At 45.6% G+C, this 9,317-nt stretch overlaps 1 pseudogene; it reads right to left on the bottom strand.

Annotated features, from left to right (window-relative positions):
* Window positions 1-488: 488 nt before the first annotated feature.
* On the bottom strand, window positions 489-2,492 carry LOC132241707 (sterol-4-alpha-carboxylate 3-dehydrogenase, decarboxylating-like; annotated as a pseudogene).
* Between the last annotated feature and the right edge of the window lie 6,825 nt (window positions 2,493-9,317).

The raw sequence follows: 9,317 nt of genomic DNA, 5'->3' as shown, positions 1-9,317 counted from the left end.
GTTTGGAAGTGTTTGCTCTAAACTCTATTTAAAATGTACACTTGCAGTCTCACCATGTGTTTCTAATTTCTCCTCTAGGATGTCTGTAATATGTGGCTCCTTGAACAGCCTGTGGCTTCTACTCTTGTATTGGTTTGCATGGAAATGAATCTAGTTCTCCATCCTCAATTAGCAAAGGGGTCGGTTCTTCACTACAGCTTCCTTGGTTATGTACAAGGACAGTGGGATGATAAGGACCCAGGAGAGAGGAGGGATGGGAGAGAGAACACAAAACAGAAGAATACAGAGCTGCCCGCTAGAAGTCCAAATCCGATCCTGTGCTCCCACTCAGGCTTCACTTGTGGTCATGGAAAGGCCGGTGCGCTCCTATCTAACTGGCAGGAGGTACCTGAGCTCAGAAGAAAGTCACCTGAAGGAGGTTAGTTTATTGATCCACGAGGAGAGGTATTGGAGACAGAATGTGGTGAGAGGGCCCAGTCTCGGGGGCCTCACTTGGCCCTCTGCAGGTGGCGGAAGCTCTGCACAGTTCATTCCACAGCGTCGTCCATGGGGACCAGCGGCTGGCAGCCCAGGGCCTTTTGGCTCTCTCGCTGCTGTAGTGGTGGAGTGTGCCAGCCAGCGCAACCCACATGGGGTGAAAGTGGGCTGGAGCTGGATGACAGGACTGATCACTATCACCAGGAAGGACAGCAGGAGGGCCAGGTAGTAGGCCACCCAGTAGGGGCTGTGATACTTGGGGGCTTTGTAATTGAGGCCTGTCAGGATGCGAGACAGGAATGTCCAAAAGGGGATGGGTTTGGCGTTGGTGCTGTGGAATGCCTTCCCACCCACGGCCGTGTCTTAGGAGAGGCCTTCTGCAGCCAGAATATGTCTGTGAACCATGTTCTCCATGAAGGTGAAGTCCATCACGGACTTTTCCGGCTGCCTCGAAGAGGAGAGGGGACAGCTGGGGGTTCCTTGGGCTGAAAATGCCATGGGGCAGATGGCTGTGGTTAAGAAATTCCTCTCGGGATCATTGGCACCAGAACTCCTCTCTCCTGTGAGATCTTGGTCTCCCTGTAGTAGTCAGTGGGTTTCAGGGCATAGGGGAGGTCCTCAGTTCCATTCTTGATGTCAACGCTCTCAAAAATGACACCAGCACTGCTGGTTAACATGAGTGTATGAACCCCAGCCTTTTTGCAAGTTTCAATGACATTCCTGGTGCCAATGCTATTCGCGCTATTTTTAAAAAGTATTTTTATTGATTTCAGAGAGGAAGGGAGAGAGAGATAGAAACATCAGTGATGAGAGAGAATCATTGATTGGCTGCCTCCTGCATGCCCCCTATTGAGGATCAAGCCCACAACCGGGGCATGTGGCCTTGACCAGAATCGAACCAGGGGCCCTTCAGTTTGCAGGCTGATGCTCTGTCCACTGAGCCAAACCAGGTAGGGCTGTAATTCACTCTATAAGAGAGTTCCTTGCTGTTACTGGATGGTGGGGGTGATGCACAGTGGAAAACTGTGCTTACACCTTTCAGGGTACAAGTCCTGTGGGCTGCAGAGGTCGCCCAGAAAGAACTGCACCTGCGGGTTATCGAAACCCTGCTGCATATCGAACACAATGACGGTGTAGCCTCTTGCCAGCAACTGCTCCACCACGTGCTGCCCTAGGGACCCAGGGCCACTTCTTGGCCTTCTACTGGTGAAATCAACTTCTGGGCAAGAGGAGGAGGGCTGCTGACAGGATCCAATGAAGAGAGGAGTGAGTGAAGCCGATTCTCTCCTTTCTGCTGGGGCAAGTTCCCCAAGGCTGAGTCCCGTCTGTAGGCGTCCCCCTTGAAAGTTTCAGCACAGCTGCAGCCAGCACCTACAGAGCTGTGGTTGCTGGCTGCCACCCTTTTCTTGCGGCCCGTGGCCTTTCCTCTCTCTCTTTTTTTTAAAGTTTATTTGCAAGGAGACTGCAGTGCCTCATTTGAGAGAGATCCTTCTAAGGCAGCGGTTCTCAACCTGTGGGTCGCGAGCCCTTTGTCGATCGAACGACCCTTTCACAGGGGTCGCCTAAGACCATCCTGCATATCAGATATTTACATTATGATTCATAACAGTCGCAACATTACAGTTATGAAGTAGCAACGAAAATAATTTTATGGTTGGGTCACAACATGAGGAACTGTATTTAAAGGGCCAGAAGGTTGAGAACCACTGTTCTAGGGCCGTGGTAGGCAAACCGCGGTTCGTGAGCCACATGCAGCTCTTTGGCCCCTTGAGTGTGGCTCTTGCACAAAATACCACGTGCGGTCACACACGTACAGTGCGATTGAAACTTCATGGCCCATGCGCAGAAGTCGGTATTTTGTGGAAGAGCCGGTATTTTGTGGAAGAGCCACACTGAAGGGGCCAAAGAGCCGTATGTGGCTCGCAAGCCGCGGTTTGCCGAGCCGCAGTTTGCCAACCACTGTTCTAGGGGAATGTGGAGCCAGTACGCTGATCATCAGGATGGAGTGTGGTCATTCTTACTCAGATGCAACACTGTCCCAATCACTTAGTTGAATATCCAAGGCCTCATAGAAAAGACAAGTCTTTTTCTTCTTTATTGATTAAGGTATTACATATGTGTCCTTATTCCCCCATTGCCCCCACCCCCCGCTCGTGCCCTCATCCCCCTAGTGTCTGTGTCCATTGGTTATGCCTATATGCATGCATACAAGTCCTTTGGTTGATCTCTCCCCCTCCCACCACCCTCCCTGACTTGCCTCTGAGGTTTGACAGTCTGATCGATGCTTCTCTGTCTCTGGATCTGATTTTGTTCATCAGTTTATGTTGTTCATTATATTCCATAAATGAGTGAGATCATGTGGCATTTATCTTTCTCTGACTGGCATATTTCACTTAGCATAATGCTCTCCAGGTCCATCCATGCTGCTGCAAATGGTAAGAATTCCTTCCTTTTTTAAAAAAAATATATATTTTATTGATTTTTTTACAGAGAGGAAGGGAGAGGGATAGAGAGTTAGAAACATCGATGGGACAGAAACATCGATCAGCTGCCTCCTGAACACCCCCCACTGGGGATGTGCCCACAACCAAGGTACATGCCCCTGACCAGAATCGAACCTGGGACCCTTCAGTCCACAGGCCGATGCTCTATCCACTGAGCAAAACTGGTTAGGGCAGAATTCCTTCCTTTTTACAGCAGTGTAGTATTCCATTGTGTAGTTGTACCACAGTTTTCTAATCCACTCATCTGCTGATGGGCACTGAGGCTGTTTCCAAATCTTAGCTATGGTGAATTGTGCTGCTATGAACATGGGGTGCATATACCCTTTCTGATTGGTGTTTCTAGTTTCTTGGGATATATTCCTAGAAGTGGGATCACTGTGTCAAAAGGCAGTTCCATTTTTAGTTTTTTGAGGAAACTCCATACTGTTCTTCACAGTGGCTGCACCAGTCTGCAATCACAGCAGCATTGCAGGAGGGTTCCTTTTTGTCTACATCCTTGCCAGCACTTGTTTGTTGATTTGTTGATGATAGCAATTCTGATAGGTGTGAGATGGTACCTCATTGTTGTTTTGATTTGCATCTCTTGGATGATTAGTGACTTTGAGCATGTTTTCATATGTGTCTTGGCCTTCTATATGTCCTCTTTTGAAAAGTATTTATTTAGGTCCATTGCCCATTTTTTTTTAATTAAATCTTTATTGTTCAGATTATTACATTTGTTCCTCTTTTTTCCCCCCATAACTCCCCTCCTCCCAGTTCCCGCCCCACCCTCTGCCCTCACTCCCCACCCACTGTCCTCATCCATAGGTGCACGATTTTTGTCCAGTCTCTTCCAGCATCTCCCACACCCCTTTCCCCCCCAAGAATAGTCAGTCCATTCCCTTTCTATGTCCCTGATTCTATTATGATCACCAGATTATTTATTCACTTGATTCTTAGATTCACTTGTTGATAGATGCATGTTTGTTGTTCATAATTTGTATCTTTACCTTTTTCTTCTTCTTCCTCTTCTTAAAGGATACCTTTCAGCATTTCATATAATACTGGTTTGGTGGTGACGAACTCCTTTAGCTTTTCCTTATCTGTGAAGCTCTTTATCTGACCTTCAATTCTGAATGATAGCTTTGCTGGATAAAGTAATCTTGGTTGTAGGTTCTTGGCATTCATCACTTTGAATATTTCTTGCCACTCCCTTCTAGCCTGCAAAGTTTCTGTTGAGAAATCAGCTGACAGTCGTATGGGTACTCCCTAGTAGGTAACTGAGTTTCTTTCTCTTGCTGCTTTTAAGATTCTCTCTTTGTCTTTTGCCCTTGGCATTTTAATTATGATGTGTCTTGGTGTGGTCCTCTTTGGAATCCTTTTGTTTGGGATTCTCTGTGCTTCCTGGACTTGGAAGTCTATTTCTTTCACCAGGTAGGGGAAGTTTTCTGTCATGATTTCTTCAAATAGGTTTTCAATATCTTGGTCTCTCTCATCTTCTGGCACCCCTATAATTCGGATGTTGGTACGCTTGAAGCTATCCCAGAGGCTCCTTACACTATCTTCGTATTTTCGGATTCTTTTTTCATTTTGCTTTTCTGGTTGGGTGTTTTTTGCTTCTTCGCATTTCGAATCTTTGACTTGATTCTTGCGCTCCTCTGGTCTGCTGTTGGGTGTCTGTATAATATTCTTTATTTCAGTCAGTGTATGCTTAATTTCTATTTGGTTCTTTATCACAACATCGAGGGTCTCATTAGATTTCTTGAGGATCTCACTATATTTATCGGCGGTCTCACCAGTCTTTTCGAGGACCTTACTAAGTTTATCGGCGGCTTCTAGACAGTTCTTGAGAGCCCTTAAAAGTGTGGTTCTGAACTCTATATCCCCCATGGACAATTTTGTCCTGTTTCTTTGTCTCCGTATTTTTTATGCTTTTTTGGTGCACCCCTTAGTGGTCTTTGTGTGCAGTCTTGTTGTAGTTAAGCCTTGATTGTTGTAGTTGATACTGGGGGGATTTGACTTCCAGGCCAACTGGCTCTGAGAATCAGCTGTGTCTGCAGTGAGAGAACTTCTGTCCTCTAGGGAGGTGCTAATCTAGCCTTGCCTTAGGCTATCCAGCAAAAGCCTCCCTGCAGGGCTTGGGCAGGGCGGGTCCCAGGGGATCAACAGGCTGGGTGGAGCGAGCAGTTATGGCTGCTCTCAGTCCCGTCCCCAGAGGCTCTGCCTCTCAGAATCCCAGCAACCGCTGCAAACCTCAGAGAGAAAGCTGCCCTCGAGTTCCGACCGATGCCAGACAGTCCCGGTTCTCCCATTTGAGTCTGGGTCCCCAGAGACTTGCCCGGAAGTGGAGCTCAGAGCCTGAGACTCCCTCTGGATTGAAACAGACAACCGCATCCTCAGCCGCCAGCCCGCTCCGCACACACCTCCACACCTTTGTATTTTCCGCACTGCCCCTCCTCTGAGTCTCGGTATGCTTTTCTCTTTCCTTCTAGTTGTAGAATTTCCACTCAGCCGGACTTCCTGTGGTTCTGGGTGATGTCTGTTCTGTCTTTTAGTTGTATTTTTGAAGTGGTTGTGCGAGGCAGCAATCTCCACTGTTTACCTATGCCGCCATCTTGGTTTCTCCTCTGTTTTGTCTTTTAGTTGTAATTTTAATGTGGTTGTGCGCGGCAGCAAGTTCAGGTGTTTACCTATGCCACCATCTTGGTTGTTCTAACCATTGCCCATTTTTTTATTGGATTGTTTTGTCTTCCTTTTGGATAGTTGTATGAGTTCCCTATAAATGTTGGAGATTAAACCCTTACCGGTGATAACATTGGCAAATATGTTCTCCCATGCAGTGGCCTTTCTTGTTGTTTCGTTGATGGTTTCTTTTGCTGTGCAGAAGCTTTTTATTTTGATGAAGTCCCATTTGTTTATTTTCTCCTTAGTTTCCAATGCCCTAGGAGCTGTATCGGTGAAGAAATTGCTTTGGCATATGTCTCAGATTTTGCTGCCTGTGGATTCCTCTAAGATTTTCATGGTTTCCCATCTTACATTTAAGCCCTTTATCCATCTTGAGTTTATTTTTGTGTATGGTGTAAGTTGGTGGTCTGGTTTCATTTTTTTGCATGTATCTGTACAATTTTCTGAACACCATTTATTGAAGAGTCTGTCTTGACTCCATTGTACGCTCTTGCCTCCTTTGTCAAATCAAATATTTATTGAGCATAGTGGTTTGGGTCAATTTCTGGGTTCTTTAGTCTATTCCATTGGTCTATTTGTTTGTTCTTGTGCCAGTACCAGGCAGTTTTGAGAACAGTGGCTTTGTAATATAGCTTGATATCTGGTATTGAAATCCCTCCTACTTTGTTATTCTTTCTCAGGATTACTGCAGCTATTCGAGGTCTTTTTTATTCCAGATGAATTTTTGGAGAGTTCGTTCTAGGTCTTTGAAATATGCCGTTGGTATTTTAATGGGGAGTGCATTGAATCTATAAATTGCTTTGGGTAGTATGGACATGTTAATGAAGTTGATTCTACCAATCCATGAGCACAGTATGTTCTTCCATCTGTTTATGTCTTCCTCTATCTCTTTTTCAGTGTCCTGTAGTTTTCTGAGTACAGGTCTTTTATCTCCTTAGTTAAGTTTATTCCTAGGTATCTTAATTTTTTTTTTTGATGAAATGGTAAATGGGATTGTTTTTTTTAATCTCTTTTTCTGTCAATTCATTATTGGTGTATAAAAATGCCATAGAATTCTGGATGTTAATTTTGTATCCTGCTACATTGCCAAATTCATTTATTAAGTCTAATAATTTTTGATGGAGTCTTTAGGGTTTTCTATGTATAGTATCATGTCATCTGTGAATAATGACAGTTTTACTGAAAAGCCAAGCCTTATGTAGACATTGAAAGAGCTGTTTTGCTTTCTTTGTAACACACTGGGGCTCAAACAACATGTTTTGGAACCCTCTATGAGTGTGTGACAGGATGAGTGAGAGAAGTTCCCTACTCTACTACAGATTGCTTTTTCATCCAGGAGGCTCTGGGTAGAGCATGGGAAAGAGCCAGAGCACCCAGGAGAAGAGGAGAGGCACAAGCGTGTGAGCTGGGAGTCTCCAGTGAGGACACAGCACAGCACCAGAGGGCAGCAGTATGTGTTGGTCCCATCTGAGCAGTGGCCCACCCAGGCGGGAGCTGCCCTGCCAAGCAGCATCACAGGAGGCAGTTTGACAGGTCAGCTCAGAGCAGCAGCAGATCTTGATGGAACACTGTGGATACTTTGTGGATAAATAATATTGGCCCATGAAGATGCCAGGAATATTGAGGGAAGGGGATTTTCAGGGGGCTGGAGCCCCTATGTTTGCAGGTGAACCCTAAAAAGCCAGCAAAAATTTCTGTAATACAGTCATTTCCAATAACAAAACCATCAGTAGACTGAAATCACGGACATCACCAAGGTGGCAGCCCCTGGCCGTGGCGTGCCCTGTTGCCACTCACCATGCATGTTTCAATGTTGAAAGGTGCCTTTTACTTCACAAGTCATCGAGCAAACATTCAACTACGAATTCTCCAACACCCCAACCTGCAGACAGAGTTTAAGCAGAGCTGTTTTAACCTCACTGCGCCAGAGTACGAGCTGGGGAGCAAGCCTCCGGGGCAGGTGATTCCTGCCCTTCGCCTACACCTCTGCCTAAAAGCTATTGCCTCTGCTTTTTCCAAAGAAAACCTCTCTGTGCTTGCGCTTGCCCCAGGGTTCCAAAGGAGACCGAGAATCCTTAACTCTTCCCCTGGCAAGTAGATTGCTCAGAGTCCCTTAGCCTTCCAGGAAAAATCAGGAACAGGTGGTAGCTGAGCATGTGATAGACCTAGATTCTCCACAGCCCTTGCCCACTGAAGAGCCTTGCAAAGACAGTTGCCAGGTTGCTCAGTGAACTTACAGCAACAAATCTCAAGGGGCCTCTTGCCATAGGCAACACTCTGCCTTCCCACAAAACAAGAGACAGGTGCTCTCTTGGCATCTTTAATACGTGGGGATGAAACTACGGGGGTAGGAGAAAAATTGATTGTCCCTGATCCTGAGTTCATTTTAAAGATGACTACTCAATGGTATAGAAGCGGAACCCTTTAGGATTTCCCAAGGTGGAAAAGATTTTTCAGTCTCCTGTTTTGGGGGAGAGAAAGTAACCCACAATCTAGCTAAGTGACAAGTAAATCAAATGAAACTTAAGGAAGATAGGTTTCAAGGTTTATAAGCTTGCTATCTGAATGTAACCAAAGAACGGGTGTAAACCAGCGGTTCTTAATCTTTACTGTCTATATTATAGATTAATAATCACATAGGGAATGTGCCCAGTAATTCCAATTTATTAATTCTGAGTTGAGGCAGAGGCAACGGCAGCCTTATTTACTCTTCTTTCCACCACTGCCCAGAGGCTGCAAGCAACTTCATCAACTGCAACTATGGAGCCTTCAGCAGACTTGTCGAGATTTTTGGGGGAGAAAGCGAAGAAATTTACAAAACAAAGGAGGCTAAAGACTTGATTTCCTCCTTCCCTATCCACTACTTCTGAGTTGGGGGGAGTTCTGAACATATTAGAGCACGAGTGACGAGGCCGCTTTTGGTAGGATTTCGCCAGTGTATTCATCACCTGGCTGTGGTGTAGCTACACTCTGAGCTACAGATCCTACAAACAGCGAAGAGGAGAACATTAGAGTCTCCTCTGGGCTTCAGGTACCAACCCTCCTCTCAGCCTGTAAAGGTGAATTTCAGGCTTCGGCTTGCTGTAGATAGGGTGTCGGTGGCCTTCGAGTCATGGATTCCTCTTCTTACTTCTGGTCACTGGTTATCTTAGCTCAAACTGCCATCACAAGCTACAATGGGTTCAGTGGCTTAAACGCCGGGAATTTATTTCTCACAACTCTTGAGGCTGGAAGTTCAAGATCAGAGTGCCAGAGTGGTCAGGTTCTGATGAGAGCTCTCTTCCTGGATTGCAGGTGACCGCCTCTGGTTGTATCCTCAGGTAACAGAAAGGGTGACTGTCATTTAAACCTATTCAACCCCCAAAGACTCAATCTCCAACACTAACACATTAGGGGTTAGGACTTCAACATATGACTTGGGGTGGGGGACACACACAAACATTTAGTTCATAACACTGATTGATTGCTTTATCAGTTTTCTAAACTATTTCTCAAGAGTTCAATTGTGCCTAGGACATTTTCTCCATTTTCTATCTTTCTGAACTTTTTATTATGAAAATATTCAAATACAGAAATGTAAAGGGAATAGTACAATGATCCCCTAGTTGCCGATCACCCAACTCAGTCATCAACTCTCTGCCACCCTTTCACGGATCCCGACCTCCAACACAA

This window comes from Myotis daubentonii, chromosome 9, assembly GCF_963259705.1.
Source record: "Myotis daubentonii chromosome 9, mMyoDau2.1, whole genome shotgun sequence".
NCBI classification, from domain to species: Eukaryota; Metazoa; Chordata; class Mammalia; order Chiroptera; family Vespertilionidae; genus Myotis; species Myotis daubentonii.
Note: the sequence above shows the minus strand (reverse complement) of the source record. Positions and strands in the feature narration are given on the sequence as shown.